General features: G+C 35.3%; 2 pseudogenes; one reads left to right on the top strand and one right to left on the bottom strand.

The window, feature by feature from the left end:
• Positions 1-5,552: 5,552 nt before the first annotated feature.
• LOC112767271 (large ribosomal subunit protein uL3m-like) lies at positions 5,553-11,632 on the top strand (annotated as a pseudogene).
• A 678-nt stretch (positions 11,633-12,310) lies between these two features.
• Positions 12,311-16,156, bottom strand: LOC112762825 (uncharacterized; annotated as a pseudogene).

Genomic DNA, 16,156 nt, shown 5'->3' with positions numbered 1-16,156 from the left:
AAACACCCAGCTGCTACCGAACCTACCTCTGAGCCCACTCAACCTAAGACAAGGTCTGTTCCCTTGCGTTCTCAAAGAGATAAACATCGGCTCCCTCTTAAATCAGTTAGAGAACCAGACATTGATCCCTTTGCACATAAATCCCATTTCATGACATCTCACTCCAACTGTAACCCTTATAGATTTAGGTCTGCCATGAATAATGACTTTTATGAAGGAGTTATTAAGTACCGTACCATGTGTCCCTCTTTTCTTGATGATTTACCAAATTGAAAAAGAAAGGTTTTCTTTTTGTTGAAAATTTAGAATTTCTGGAATGGAATCATTTTTTTAACATCAAAAAGCCTGTTTACCCACTTTTGGTCAAAGAGTTTTATGCTAACATGACATATCATGACGGCAGTGTGCATTCTTATGTCAAGGGCCAAGACATTATTTTAAATAATGAAACAATCAGTGATTCATTAAAATATACTGATGTTGGGGCTTGTGCTTATACTTCTGTTAAGTGGGATGAAGGAGTTGGCATCTCTTTTAATGATGCTTTGCCTCATATTTGTGAACATGTTTCCTTGATTGATGGCATTACCCCCACTCACAAAGCCCTAGGATATGAACGTGCTCAGTTGCACCAAATTGTCAACCACATCATACTTCCTCAAAGTGGTTCATATCAAAGGGTATCTTATACTGACACTCTTGTTTTGTATGCCCTGCTCACTAAAACAGAAATTTCTTTTGCTTATTTGATGGTTAGATACATGTTTGACTCTGTTAGAAATGAGAAAGACAAAGCCCTTACTTATGGCATGTTTCTAACTTGTATTTTTGAGTATTTTGGTGTTGACTTGTCCAATGAGGATTATGAAAACAGACATTCATATCTAAAAGGGGGTGGTTTAGTGAAACAGCATAAAGGACCTACTCGTTCTGAGATGGTGGTTCTAGATGATGAGGATGATGAGTTCATTCCTGAGGAATCTTCTCCACCTTCCACCGAGGGCACCTCCATCTCCACTGGACAAAAATCTGCTCTGTTTAATGTTGTTAGAGATGTGGTCCAAGAGTTTGTCTCCCAATCCAATCATATGATTGCCATGAGTAAGGAACAAAGGAAGCTAGCAAGCAAGCATGAGAATTTCCTCTGAGAATCAAGGGATAGAGTGGCTGTATTCATGAAGTTCATTGATAATCTTCAGCAAGATGAAGATCATGCCACTGGTGCTGAAGAGGAAGCTGATTCGGAAGGGATTGGTTCAGATGCCTAGATTTGTCTCATGAAAATGCTGCTATCTCCCCACTTTTTGTCTCATGAAAACTGTTTCTCTTGTGTTTTTTGAACTACTTTCTGTCATTTGGGATGACTGTAATACTTTAACTACTACTGCATTTATTTTAAATTAATTTGGTGATTTAGAGTGTGCATTAACACTTTTTTTGCAGGTTATATGTGCAATTTTTACTTGAATTTGCCTATTTTCCACCCTTGATGACAAAAGGGGGGAGTAATAGCGCATGAGTAGCAGGATTGTGAATCTTTGATTATTTTTTGGAATGTTGATTGCGGCTGCTATAATGTTGTTGGCATGAAAATTTGATTTGCAAATTTTGCTACTGCTGTGATTTTTTGTGCATGAAAACTGGAACTTGCTTTTTATGACATGTTGAATATTGGGCTGGTTTGGTGTTGCTAGTTGTTTAAGCTCCCTTAGTCAAAGTTGAATTATATGCAGCTCTTTATTGTGCTCTCTATAAGTATAATATAAACAGGAACAAAAAGAAGAGTATAAATCTAGGGGGAGCTACTCTTGAAAAGGAAAAGGGGAGCAACACAAAAGCAAGCAACATCATTCAAAGGGAAGTTTCTTAACTTTACTAAAATTCGATTCCTTTGGTAATGTTTAATTATGTTTGTCATCAAGGGGGAGATTGTTGAGTTAAGAAATTAACTAATATAAACAATGATGACAAACATTAGATTCTTGGGCTAATTATCCAATTAGTTTTTTATTATTTGGGTTTAGTGATGCAGACAAAAAATTTAATATATAACAGCAGCCCAAATTGGATGGAAAACAAAAATAAGGCTGGTGGGTTGATAATCCAAAGGAAGCCCAAAGAAAACAAAGCAAAGAAATCAACGGGCTAAATGAATAGATCTGTTCTAAGTCCGACAGCAAGCAATTCCCTCCCATTTGCTTTCACCAAAAGCAACGTTCACCTTTTCCTTCTTGGTCAGAAATCAGAGAAGTGAGAGAGAGCTTAGTTCCTAAGCTATTCATAGAAGAAGAAAGAAAGAGAAGGTTAAGCAAGAAAAGTTGAGGTCTAATAAACCAAATCAAACCAAATCAAGCTAAGGTAGAGGTCAAAGGTAACATATTTCCTCTTGCATGCATATTGCTTTCTTCTCCTCTTTCCAACTCTCTGCCAGTCCGAAATGGGATACTTGAGAAAGATGATCTCTGTTCTACACTGCTGTGCATCTACGGTCATAAAGTGTGTCTTGGGGACCAAGTAGTGTTTTAATGGCTAAGATCTGGGTTTACCATTGAAAATATTTGTTTCTGCTGCCCTATGGCTTTCGGTCAACAAAGGAGGTCAAAACCAAAGTTCCTAATCTGAGGAAAAATGGAAGACAGTGAAAAAGTGAGTTGGTGAAGCACACAGCTCAAGGGTTGACCTAGGAGAGAGCAACTCAGCAACATGCAAGGAGATACAAAAAAAATTATTTTCATCATTCAGAAGCCAAGGAGAGATAACCAGTGTTCTTGAGGTGTATGTTCTGAGAAGAGCTCTCTGAAGAAGTTCATCTACTTGAACAGTGCTTCCTAGTCAAAGGAGCATTCCGCTAGAATGAAGAACTGAATCAGAGGCTAGCAAATCTGGTTTATCACATAGCAAAGAGGCTATTGAAGCATCAATCTCCTTCATGTTTTATAGATTGTAATTTTCTTTTTAATGTTTATCTTTCTGTAATTTCTTGAGGTAAAAGGCTGAATGAGAGAGTCATTGAAAGAGGCTAAGAGTGGAAAAAGGCAGAAAGATACACATGAGTGAAAAGCCTAGAGTTATTTCAGATTTCTTTAGGTTAAATCTGCGTCTTGTATCTTGTACTAGTGAGGTATCCCTTTCTTAGTTAGGTTAGCACTAAGAGTAAAGAGTTCGGTATTAGCATAACCAAGTCAAGTTAAGTTAGAACTTGAGTGTGAAAGGATTGTGTCAATCATGTGGAATTAGTGTATGTAATACTTTAACTATAGTGGAAATTCCACCACTGTTGTGGTGGAGACTGGACGTAGATTGCATTGCACAAAGCAACCGAACCAGGATACATGATGGTGTCAGCTTCTCTCTTTCCTGCTCTGTTCTGTTTTCTGATATTCATGAGACAAAATGAAATTGTCTCATAAATTTTCCGCTGCTGAGTTCAAACAGATTCAGATTGCAAGTTTGTTTTAAAAGGGTTATTTCATTAAAGTAAAAGAATGTCATAGATTCAACCCCCCTTCTCTAAGTCTTCTACAACCTTCAGTCACTTATTATAATTCTTAAAACTTAGTTTGTATATAAATATTTATGTTTAAGATTAAAATTAAACTAAGAATTTAATTTTAATGTACTGTCAGTATAAAGTAGTTTTATACGTGCATTCAATTATGTAATAATACATTAGCAAAAATAACTATCTTTTACATTGATCGCGTGAATAATCGTCCAAAAGAACGAATGTGATTGTACAATTGTGTAAAATCATCAAAATTAAACTCTAAAAAAAATCCTCATGATTTCATGCAAAAAAAAAAAAAAAAACACAATGCTAAAAGCACTAAGAGGTTCCAACGGGTCTTATATTATGGTGTAAATAAAGTTTTTTTGTACTTGGCCAAGTAATAGGGGTGCACATGACCCGACCTGGCCCGAAGGTCCGGCCCGGTCTCGAACACTTTAGGAGCTAATTTGGTGTGATTTCATCGAGTTTAGGGTCGGGTAAGAGTCTTAAAAATAGACCCGGTCATTATTTCGGGTCAGGTCCGGACTATAGCTCGGGTCACCCGAAGTCGGCCCGGTGGCCCGGTCATCATACACAATTAATATTTTGTGTTATTAATGATGGATCATGACTATTCTTATGTGGAATTTAAGTATTGTAAACCTTAATATTTTGTGTTATTAGTCATTATAAGACTATAAGTTAATGTTTTATTTTTAGAATGCATAAGACTTTAGACTAATGCATAATATTGTGTTATTTGTATTGATTTAAATATTTGGTATTATTAGACAATATTAGTATTGATTATGGTTATGCTTTAGTATTGATTGTGGTTATGCTTTAATTTTGAAGAAGGGTTGGTTCTTGTTATATTTTTTTAAGTGAATTTTACCATGTTAAATAATGGTTGTAGTTTTAGAAATTTGGATATTTTTACATGCTAGCTTACAAAAAAGTATCAACGTAATATAATGTTAACGGCCCGATTTTTACCCGATATAATTATGGTCCGAAAGTGTATTGGTTTCATCGGGTTTAGGGTCGGGTTCGGATCTAATAAATAGACCCGGTGTATATTTCGGATCAGATCTGAATCACATCAAACCCAACTTCACCCGACTCATGTGCACCTCTACCAAGTAAAACAAAAAAAGATTTCCTAATTAAAAGTAAACTAACTGATGACTAATCAACCTAGAAAAACAAAGTTTCATGGGAATCTATGCTGCTCTAATCATTTCAAGTATAGCAAGTACTTACACTATGTTTGTTTGAAGAGAAAATGGAAGAAAAGAAAAGGGAGGAAAGAAAAGAGGAAGGAAAATGATCATTTTTCATTGTTTGGTTATGAAGAGAAATTGAAGAGGAAATAAAAGGGGTGGAAAAAAATTGGTGGACCCATCAATTTTTTCTCTCTCCAATGTTGGAAAGAAAAGGAAGGGAAAACTTATTTTCTCTCACAACTTCCAATATTACCCTTTCATTTTTTTCAATGTATTTTATAATATAAGAATAAAATTGTCTTTTTATAACATTTCTTTCCTTCTTATTTTCCTTTCATCCAAACACATCTAAAGAAAATAAAAATCCACTCAATTTCTTTCATTTCTTTTCTTTCCTTTCTATTTCTTTCCTTTCTATTTCTTTCCTTCCACACAACATCCTCATGTGTAGATAAAAGAAAAAGAAAATCATTTGACAATGAAATTCTAAAAATTCTTTTTTATTTTTTATCCAAAATGTCAATGAAATTTAGATTATATGACCAGTGTGGCAAGATTTTTGGGGCTCTCTAAATAACAATTATTCTTGTTCAATATTTATCATAAAAAATATTTATTTATTTAATTTTATAAAAAAATTTAAATATCCTTCTTTTATTTGATTAGACAAAAATACTCTTTTAAATTAATCAAATTTTAAAATTCAATTAATCCTAATTCTATAGTTTCAAATAATTGAAACAATAAAACAAAAACATATTAAAAAAACAAAAAACCAAAATTATTCTTTATCTATATTAAACATATTAAAAAAACAAAAAATCCAAATTGTTCTTCGTCTTATCTAAGCTAAACTTCTGAATTTGGTTTTTCTCTATTTTTCCTATGCAGCTCTGCGATGCTGGCCCTTTCGAGAGGCCTCGTTTCTCGTCTTCAATTCTTCGCAACCGATGCGGCGGCGGTGGCGGCGGCGGCACCATTCCCTGTTCGATTTCTGAGGGGATTCAGCTCCGATGCCGTCCCTGAGTCTTGGATTATCGATGCGAAGCCAGGGGTGATGACCCCAAATTCCAAACGAACCGGGATTATAGCCCTCAAGTGTGGTATGAGTGCACTCTGGGATAAATGGGGCGCTAGAATTCCAATAACCGTACTTTGGGTCGATGATAATATCGTTTCTCAGGTTAAGACTCCTGAGAAGGAAGGAATCTTTGCCCTCCAGGTGCGTAGCATTGTCATTTTTTTGTGTGTTAAAAACAAAATTGCATTCCTTTGGTGGTTTCTGCTTGTAAAAAGTTTAGATCATATATTATTTTGTTCTTGATTTTGAGGTTAGAGTCATTTACACCAAAGGGAAGAGTAGAGTGTAAATAAAGGACGATGTCCTGATTGTTAATTTAGCTCAAACTCGCAGAAATTCAATGTATGATTTTATTTTTCTCACTGGAGTAGTATTCTTTTGTCTTGGCAAGTTGCATGAGGGTTAAGTTTGTGTTATCTAATTATAAAGTTTTTGGCTGCTTTGTTTCTAGTTAGATTGGTTGTGGGCAGAAGAAGGAAAAGCATTTGACCAAGCCTGAAGTGGGTCATTTTCGGGCTTAAGGAGTTCCGATGAAGAGGAAGCTAAGGGACTTTCCGGTGACAGAGGATGCACTTCTTCCTGTTGGTACTTCGCTTAATGTTCGTCATTTTGTGCCAGGCCAGTATGTTGATATAACGGGAATCACAAAAGGAAAAGGTTTTCAGGTGATTATCTCTTATCTTAATGTTAAATACTGCTCATATGTATAGTGTGATTGGATTTATTCTCATGCAATGATAGGATAGTGCATGGCATCTTTTTTTATTGTTTTTTGTTTTTAGTAATGCTTTTACCATTCCTCCAATTGTCAATTGGTTAAAAAATGGTGAAAGTTCTTATAGCAAATTGTAATTAAGCTCAAATATTGATTTTGATGCTACCAATTATCTAAGTCCTGAAGTTGCAAGAATAAGTTAATAAATCCAACAAATCTTGAAACAAGGGTCTTTGTAGTTCTCCTTTTGCTGTTTTTATATTATTTATTCATTGGATATGTATGTGCATAGTCCTTTGTGTGTTGAATCCTTCTTTGTACTCAAAGGGGACAGTTGTTTGCTACTGGTCTTATAGACCTTAATCTCTTAGTTATATGATTTTCAATTTCCATTTTTCATTTTTTACCAGGGTGGAATGAAGCGGCATGGATTTAAGGGAATGCTTGCATCCCATGGTGCATCATTATCACATCGAAGCATTGGTTCTACAGGTCAAAGGGACGCTCCTGGAAAGGTAAGTCAGAATTCTGTAAACTGATCATTTTTATGCTTTCTTACTACACAGCTTTCTGTTTTTTCATGTTCATATGTGATAATATTTTTTTTATTCCATGAATAAACTGATTTTATTTGGAAGAATGTTCTTTGCTTATTGTTATTAATTTATCATTCTAAATAATTGTTTTTACCATCACATTTCAGGTGTTTAAAGGTAAAAAGATGCCTGGACGCATGGGTGGGGAGCAAAGAACAGTTAAAAATGTGTGGGTCTACAAAATTTGTCCAGCAAGGAATTTAATGTGGGTGAAAGGCCAGGTAGATTCTTAATACTTTTTGGTTATTCACAGTGAAGTGTGAATAGAGCTAAATAGCATAAAATATCTGATGTACACATCTGTCATTTGTGCATGATTGCTCTAAATTTTTTAGAGTTGGTGTCCTCTAATTCACATCACATTCATAGTATAGACTATCATGAAATTTTTAATGAGCCAAAAGCATTCTTGCAACAAGTGGTGTATAAGGATTAATCTTATTTGGATGGCAAAACATCAGGAAAGGATGGCCCTAGAAGCTAAATGCTTGGCAATAGTGAAAGCAGATATAGACAACCGCTGAGCTACTCTTTTTTTTCTATGTTGTCATTCTACACTTGATCTAGTTAACTGTCAAAATATTTGCCACTACTAAAATGTCTGCAAACCCATTCTAATGTAATTTCTTTTTCTTTTTTAATCTTATTTTGAGCAGCCTCTAGAGCAACCAGACAAAATGACAAAAATTATAATTGAAGCTCTGGATAAAACCGGGCAGAGAGGAATCATCAACAAAGGCTGGGATGGACTTGGGAATTGTGAGTCTTGATTTTCTGCCTGTATCATGCCAGCAGTATACTGCATTTTTCACCTCATTGTGAAGCATATAGTAATTTCTGTTTCTCAGTGGCAGAAAATCAAAAATACCCTTTGAATACCATATCTTAACAGCTTCTCCCCAAATAAAAAAAGGAAGTTGAAACAGGAAACCCTAGCTTCTCCACCACCGCCGCAAGGACTGCCGCCGTCCGTCGCTCTCAGGCACTACCATCGTCGTCTGGTCGTCCGTGCTTCTTCCTCCTTCAAGAATCGCAGCTTCTTCTTCCTCGAGCTCGGCGCGTCAGTTTCTGGTATTCATCTGCTCCATTGCGCTCCTGCCACCGTCCGTCGGGCGCTCAGTCACCATCGTCTTCGTCTGGTCGTCGCAGATTCTTCCAACCCACCACCGTCTTCTGAGTTGTGTTCGTCGCCTGGCCTCTGTCTCCGTCACGATTCTGCCCCCCTCTTCTCAGACTGCTCAGAAGAAAAACCCATCTCCATTCCAGTTTCCTTCTTTCGAGTTCAGAGAGCAGAAGCTCAACCAAGAAAAAAACCTTAGACTTCGACGGTCATATCTGACATTTGCCATTACCCCCTTTTGCATAGTGTCCGCTGTGATATGGGCAGTTTATCGTCATGCTTCGTTTGCTTGGATCGGTCAAGACATTCTTGTAAGATTAACTTACTGCTTTCACCTCCTTTTTTACCATACCAATGTCTTCTACTGTTTATTATTTGGCCTGAGCTACCTAGCATATCTTAGTAAAACTATAAAATGTTCATGAACTAGAACAGAATTTGTTACTTCTCATATGAGTTTAATATGATACTCATTGCATTTAATTTGAGAATGTTCTTGGTCATTGAGATAGGATATAGCCACTACTAGTTTTTGTGTCCATGTTACTTGTAGTTTCAGGTTCATGTTGATGTTGTCTATTTTCTCTTATCATGTTTTATTTTTCATGATATTAGTTCTCTGTTAATGTTTGATTCAAATAGAAATTGATAAAAGACTATTGGTTGCGTGAGGGAATCATTGTTAAGGTTATGAGCAAGGCCTTGGCAGAGAAGGGGTATGGAGTATTTCTTTAACAATGGAGTAATATGGAGAGATATGGAGAGATAAAAGACGTATTTTTGGATGGTGCAAAAGGAGAAGGGGAGAAGGACATGGAGTATTTCTTTCACACTTGGTTCTCTCTCATTCACCAGCTTCAGCCCGCCGCCATTATATTTTCTGATGCTGGTCCTGACACTAGGTGGGTTGGGAATGAACTTGGTCTTGGTGCCTCTACTTGTTGGTCTATTTACAACTCCACTCTCACTCCAATTGGTGGCATTTACAATGATCCTCGGTGGGTTACTTAAATTCCTACGCTTTAAGCTCTATGCTTTGTTATGCCTTATCTCAAATTGTTCAATGTTTTCTTTGTTTCTAACAGATATGCGGCCGAGGGAGATCCGGCTGGTCACGAGTGGGTACCTGCCCTCTGTGATGTCTCAATCAGACCTGGTTGGTTTTGGCATCCTTTAGAACTTCCAAAGTCTGCAATCAATCTGCCTGAAATATACTATAAGAATAATTGCTTTTATTCTTTTGCTAGAGGAATGTTGCTTTTACTAGAGGAATGTTGCTTCAGATCCTCAATTAGGTTTTACTAGAGGAATGTTGCTTTTATTCTTTTGAATGCATGACCATATACAAGTAGCCATATCAAAAAGATTTCTTCTCCTTGCTCATGCTTTCATATATTAATATGTTTATTTATATGCTTTCTTCAGATATGGTCAAGAATAAAGGCTTCTTGCCATCAGGCCGCTCAGAAATTCATAAACAAAGAAATCAGATAAAGGCTATTATCAACTCTTTGCTTCCAGCTTGCAACAGTGCTGATCCAGATACTCATGTTGCATTTAACGCAGATGCAATAATTGCCAACCCTCCAGCATACGGTTAGACTCTAAATTTCTTTTGTCCCTTTCCATTCATCACAATAACACAATCAATAACATAGACAACAAAGTCTCTTTCTATTGTAATGAGAATGTAATCAAACATTTTATCAAATGACAAGAGATTGTATAGTAACCAAAACTGGATTCAACAACAAACTTGCTGCCTGGTAAAATTTAAGGAATTTGATCATCCAAAGTGTAGAGGTACAATTTACAGATTAAAGTGCATTATGTGCACTCGCTTAAAAAGAATTGATGCATATTAGAACTTTCTAAGAGAAATATTTCCCAAACTGTCTTGGTGGTTTTTTTTTAATACAAAAATTTTCTGGGGTTCCTTTTTTACTTACTACATTGATTATTGTGAGCAAGCAACAATCTTCAATCATGTGATTCTAACAACCGTTTGCTTCTGTTTACAGGCTCAGAATGATGAATTCTCGGCTCTCTTCAATCTTGAAGACTATAAAGGTATATCGTATTTGGTTGTTCTCCTCAATATTGAATCTGATTTTAATGTACACAAAACTGAATATTAACCAGCAACATAAAATTGTTTAAACTGATGCATTAATTAATGGACCTTCTTTTCTATTTCAGTGGTAATAGTTGAAATGGCTCTTATTATTTCATACAGAATGCTACCCTTTCTTTTTTTTTTTTTTTTTGGTGTAGTCACCCTACTTGTCTGATGGTTGATCTTTTCATGGTTTCCTTATAATATCTCAGCTTCACGTGAAAAATGCTATAAGCAGATTGAAGCTGCCATAGCCAAGTTTCGAGAGATAAAAGACAACATTAATGAAGGGTTAAAATTCTATGTTAATCTGCAGGTTAGAACTTATCAACTATGTGTTGATTGAATTCTATTATGCAAGAAATTATCTGAGTATGATTAAATATATGGTTGAAAACAAGTACTTGCTATTTATGCAAATTTCTGTTCGATAGGATGCGATCACAAATGTAAAGCAGCAGAGCAATGACTTCGTAATGACAAGGAACATCCAGTGCAGAGAAATGATTGAAGATGTTCAAAGACAAGTGGCTGGTCTGAGTTTCCAAGATAAAAACTCAGGTGCTTTTAGTAGTAGCTACCCACCAGTTGGAAGCCAAAACCAAAGACCCAGTACACAACAAACAGATCCTCATCCCCAAACACCTTATTATCAACCACCTGAGCAGCCTCCGGTTTCTTCCTACGGACATCCCCCTCCCTCATATGGTTCAGCAGCGCATCAGCCTCCACCTCCATACCACATTCCACCAACATCTGCCGCTCCATACCAACCCCATCAGGTTCATCAGCAGGCACCAGCAGAGTATGGCCAACCTGCATATCCTAGATGGCGTGGTCCATACTATAATGCCCGGCTCAGCAACCTGGTTTTGTTCCCAGGCCTCCATATACCGTTCCATCTCCATACCCTCCACCTCATCAAGGTGGATACTATAAGCAGCAATAGTGTTATCCAACCGTCTTCTATAATAAGAGAGATTATTCTTTCCGTCAGCTCTCCCCTCAACAAATTGGATTTAGATATACCTGTTATCTTGAAGCTTTAGACCAGCGTGGAGAATTGGTATGTACTTTTTGGGTCGTTTCTGGATTTGTATTTTGTTAGTTTGCATTGTCATTGGTTTGTGAATAGTTTATACAAAAAATGTTGTAAGTACAGTTGGTTTATTTCCAATTTTCTACTTTATGCAGAGTGGGGTTCCCCCATCTATACATGCCAACTCGTTAGAAAACATATACTTGTATCACTACATATTCAAAGATTTCTTACCCTCTTTTATGGTGATGAGTAGTATCATGTTCGGGATTGTTTGTCTCTAAAAGAATGTACTATGTGGATTGTCCCTTGTGAACTTTTATGTTGTATATTTCCGTAAACTCAACAAAGGAAATTGTTGGATCGAAGGAAATTTTTGGATCGTAAGATGCACAAGAAATACAAGGGAATTAAAAAAGAAATTATGTTGTTAAGGCCTAAGGGGAACATCTTATTTGAACCCTGATTAATAAAAAGTTCATCTGGTTCTTGAGGTTAAAGAAAACTTGTGCGCATCAAGCCATGAATATTTTGGTACTTGTGGATAGTCAAATATTTGTTTCTATCCTATTTGTTTCTGAGTGCCAAATTCTTGGCGAAAACGGGGACGAAATTTATGCATGTGTCAAATTTTAAATGGAGACACAATGCAGACATAAGACTTTAATCAAAAGTCCATAGCCAATGGATTGAGATTCTTTGTCCCTATTTTCTATCTCTTTCCATTTTCTCCACTCATAATTTGACACCCCAAGAACACAGTTTAGAAATCTCAAAATTGATGAGAACTATTAGGTGTAACATTTCTTCCAAGAGTAAAAGGAAATATACTATGATGCTAACAGAAACGTTAATCAGTGATGATAATAACATTAAATTCCTTGGGCATAGATAAAATTGAGAAGAAAAAGCATGGGAGATACAAGGTTTTAGAAAGTTATGCCAACAATCTATGCCCATAGCATTAAAACCACTTGTAAAATGTATACAGATACCCGCTAAAAAGCACAACAGAGATTATAGTTATTATTCACTTCTCAAGCACCGTAACTTCTTCCCTAGACGCAGATCCCATGACTTTGAATAACCATTAATTAATATTATTACACTACAATCGAGCATTCTCTTGGCAAATCGATGCGAAGCCTTGTATAGGAGCCAGTGAAATAAGCAAGCAGATAACATGAAATAACAAAGAGGACTTAAAGACCCGTATCAATGAGATAATCACCCAGCTTTTCAACAATCATGTTGCACTGCCCTGGAGTCATCGGCTCATCGTAGATTCCGATGATCAACGCCTGATTCGTCTTCTTAATGGTAACACCACCAGGACCCTGCATGACAAGGACAAGCTGAGATTTTAACAACCAATGGCCAAAACCAGCATCAAGGTAACAACGGTATGGACATGGTGCAGCAATGAGTTTTACGCTGATGCTGATTCATTGTGAGCTATGGCCTAAAGCAGTCACATACCACAATTTGAATCCATGATTACATCATAAATTTACTCAATCAGATTAGCAGATTCACATTATCATAGATTGTTGTATTTTCTTTGAACTTGTGCAATCAAAATTCAAGCTATAATTAGAAACAGTCAGTACCTTCTTCCCTCGAATGACAGTGCCGGGTTCACCTTGTATAACCATATATTTGGTGCCACCGAGGTACAACCCGGTGGGGGCAAGCGATCAAGGCTCAGCAAAGTCGTTCATGATAGCAGTAATTTCCTCAGGCTTGAACTGCACAACACAAAAGACCAATCAAAAACAGATCAATTAAAACTATTTCAGATTGCAAGGATCACTTGACTTGTGCTATGAACCAAACACACTTGAAATCCCCAGCCATATGTTACTTGCACAAGTGATGTGAATATCCGATTTCATATATAACAATAACGAGTGTATGATTGATCTTATGTTGTTACATACTAATAAAAAGGAATGCATCTCATATCAGATAATCACACAGTCCAAACTCCAAGTCATTCCTAATGACTCTCTCCAAGCTTTAATTTATAGCATAAATTGCACTTAACAAGTGAAACATTAAGAATCTGAAAAATTAATCAATTAGCTCCAGTTGATAAAACTAAACAGCTATGGTTAAAGCGCGAATGTATCAAATTAACACCAAAACCATATGATATGTCAGTATGTCACATGCAAATCAAATCTGATAAATCGGAGGAAAATTAACAGAAAAAAAAAAGAACAGATGAATCTGAAAAACAAAGCACTAAGAAAGAAGGAGAGTTTTGGAGAGAGAAATTGAGAAGTATTAAAGATAACCTGAGGGAAATTAGAGCTCTGAGCCCAAACACTGCCATCTTGGCCGACGATTGCGGCGGAGGAGAGGTGGTTGCCTTCAATTTTGCAGAGAAGGTGGTCATCGACGTAGGTTTGCCACGACGGCAACCGGCGAGACAACGGCGAGAGCAGAGACGACGGCAAGCGGTGATCCGACGGTGAACTACTCCAAGCCACGAACAGAGAAGCCAGCGAGGATAGGGACGACGTGCCGAGCTACCTGGGTTCTAGACAGGGGAAGAGGAAGAAGCGGAAGCGCTGAGAACCTGAGGGAGACAGCGGCGACAAAAAACCTAGGGCTAGGATTTTGTCGTTTTGGTTTGGGTTTTTAACTGCTTTTCTTTAGAGGGGCACGAATGATCAAGACTCAAGAGAATTGGAGAAGATGAAGAAAATTTTGATTTTTTGTTTTTTTAATATGTTTTTGTTTTGTTGTTTTAATTATTTAAAATTATAAAATTAAAATTAATTGAATTTTAAAATTTGATCAATTTAAAAGGGTATTTTTGTCTAATTAAATAAAGAAAGGATGTTTAAGTTTTTTTTATAAAATTAAATAAATAAATGTTTTTTATTTTTATTTAATTAAAAGGGTATTTTGGTAAAAGTGGTGATATACTATATATTTAAAAAAGAAAAAATTAAATGCTGGAAAATAAATTCTACATATTTTATTGTTATTTGTCTATATTTTAAACGTATCGGTACGTATGAATTTTTCATCGTATCGTAGCAATCACCATAGAACTTAGTGCAGGACTCTCAATTAGTATTTTTAATTTAACTAATTATGGCTAATTTAATACCCTGGAGACTGGAGTATGAACTAATAAACATCATAATTATTACAAGGGAGCCACTCAGATAAAGACGGTAAAAATATTTTTTTATAAAGATATTTTTTAATAATTAAAATTTAACACATATAATGAATTAAATTGTATTATTTTTGTCAAAATTAGGCTAGACAAATTGATTTGACCGAAAAATGGTAAATGAAATCTTGAACTAATCTAAATTAATATTATTTTTTATAAAAAATAACTACAATACCCAATTATAGAAAATGACTAAAATATTTCTATTATATATATTAATTTTGAGAATCTTAAATTTTAGTCCTTTATTTTTCTATCGTAGAATTAAGATTTAGAATTTTTAAATATATATATATATATATATATATATATATTATAAGAATATTTTAATTATTCTTTATAATAAGGGTACTACTACTATCACCACCACCACCACCACCACCACTTTGATCTAAATCAGCATCAATATCATCTAATGAAATATATAACACATTATCAATAAATTAATGATTAAAGTTATTGTAATAAATAATCAGAAAATAAACTATAATACTCACGAAGCAAATCTTTAATATTACTATAAAGATCAAACTCTTTTTCAACAACCTCTTCTGTCATTCAAAAGTCAACCAAATCAATACTTTCATAATCAATTGGATCATATTGCACATTTTGCTTTCTTTTTTGTCTTTCCTTCCTAACAAATTAAATACAATAAGATAAACCTAGTATAACATATTAGCTACACAAAATCTAATGATATGAAATGAAAGTATGAAACATATATTACCTAGATTTAAGATGCAAATTATATATAACATACACAATATTATTTAGCCTATCATGTTCCAATCTATTCCTTCTTTTTGTATGAATATAATCAAAGAGACTCCAATTTCTTTTACACCCCGAAGAAGCATATGCTTGGCTACGAATGCGAACTGCCATGTTTTGTAAACATGGAGCAGAACCACCAAACAACCTCCACCATTTATCTACAAGTTACAATCCTATAACCCAACTATTAGTTATCAAATTAAAGAAATGAAAACATAAAATATGTTACTCTTAAACAGATATTCTTACCAGGTTGAAGTCTTTTTGCAGCTCGAAAAACTTCAAGTCCATCAAAACTTTTCTTTTGATCTATATACAAGTGTATTTCTTTTATTGCCTCAATTGAATATAAATTATTAACCTTGCAATACAATCTAACAAGATCAAGTAAACTTTGCATGACATCAAGTGCTTTTTTTATAATTTTCATAAAAAAAAAGCAGGATTCAAGAAATAAGTCGTTGCATGAAGGATTATTTTTCAAATATTTATCCCATCTTGAATTGATAATCTTTGTATAAGGTTGATATGCACTCTTACTACGCCTGAACATTTCTTTGATTGTATTTTCTGCCCTCATCAGTCATCATACCTTCATAGACATATCCCAATGATGATTTATCATCAACATCAACAATCCTCATCAATTTAATCAACGGACTCACAAGTTTGCATGCAGTAAAACAATCATCCCAAAATTTGTTGTCTAAGATAATTGCACTAACAGCTTTACCATTAGCACTCCTTTCTAATTTGTTTCCGATAAAGTGTGTATCCACAGCTAATGCTTGTAAATTCAT

The sequence above is a fragment of the Arachis hypogaea genome, chromosome 17, assembly GCF_003086295.3.
Source record: "Arachis hypogaea cultivar Tifrunner chromosome 17, arahy.Tifrunner.gnm2.J5K5, whole genome shotgun sequence".
Lineage (NCBI taxonomy): Eukaryota > Viridiplantae > Streptophyta > Magnoliopsida > Fabales > Fabaceae > Arachis > Arachis hypogaea.
The sequence above is the reverse complement of the archived record's forward strand: the minus strand, read 5'-3'. Positions and strand labels throughout refer to the sequence as shown.